Source organism: Rattus rattus, chromosome 13 (genome assembly GCF_011064425.1).
Source record: "Rattus rattus isolate New Zealand chromosome 13, Rrattus_CSIRO_v1, whole genome shotgun sequence".
NCBI lineage: Eukaryota > Metazoa > Chordata > Mammalia > Rodentia > Muridae > Rattus > Rattus rattus.
This window is the reverse complement of record NC_046166.1, coordinates 39,970,901-39,971,893: the sequence shown is the minus strand read 5'-3', so window position 1 is coordinate 39,971,893 and position 993 is coordinate 39,970,901. Positions and strand designations below refer to the sequence as shown.

At 44.4% G+C, this 993-nt stretch overlaps 1 pseudogene; it reads right to left on the bottom strand.

The window, feature by feature from the left end:
- Positions 1 to 245: 245 nt before the first annotated feature.
- LOC116914737 lies at positions 246 to 648 on the bottom strand (annotated as a pseudogene).
- Positions 649 to 993: the final 345 nt, after the last annotated feature.

The window sequence follows — 993 nt, the reverse complement described above, 5'->3', positions numbered from 1 at the left end:
CAAGCACTCTACCACCTGAGATCAATCCTTACCCCAAAAACATTTATGCAAGGTAAATTATTCCATTGATGGATATAAAATTGATGATGATCTCCGTAACAGCCTTGATTGCTGGTTCTCAACTCCAAACAGCGGGTATCTATACAATCAGCAGGCAAGACATGACCAGTGGACACCATTACCTGTGAGAGACTGTTTCTTCATTTTTTCACAGTCCACAGATGTTTTTTATTTATGTTTTACATCTAAAAAAGGAATGCCAGGATTTTCCCTCCGGTATGTTTTCATCTTGCCTCTTCATGGTCCATGATGCCAGCCGAGGTTGTCAGCACAATGAACCCACAGTGCCGTGATGGGAGCAGACTGTTCTGCCACTTCTCTAGCTCTTTGAGTTGAACATCAAATCTAGGGCTTATAACTCCACACTTGTTCAACCTTCCTGTGAGGTTCACAGTGATCTTCCCAGCTCTGTGATCATCAGTGATCTCGGACTCACCAAGGTAAGCCATGCTTCATTCTCACAGTTAAGAATGGAATGATGACTTTGGAACACCGCCTGATGAGGACCTGGCGTTTGCCTCTCTTCTCAGCATTGCTGATGCTCTTGCGAGCATCTGCCAGAACATTCTTTCACACCATGGTGACGGCGAGAGATGGCAGAAAGAACAAGATACGGTTTCAATGAGAAAAAGCATTCGCATTTCGATGTTAAACCACAGACAGATGGAGAGTAAATGTCACTAACCCGAGTAGCCACTAACCAGTAAACAGTTGGGATTTGCGTACACAGACTAAGACTGTCTGACTTCATCCCATGTCTCGTTTCCAAAGCAGGGAGTCTAAGAAGATGTTAGAGCCTCAATTCTAACCATGCCTTGTCCAAGGCCTACTGAACGACCTTGAGAGAGCCCTTTACCCTCCAAGCACCAGAGCTCCCTAAGGATATTTGAGTTAAATCTTTTCTAGCTTACCTTTGACCTTTATGGTCCTGTG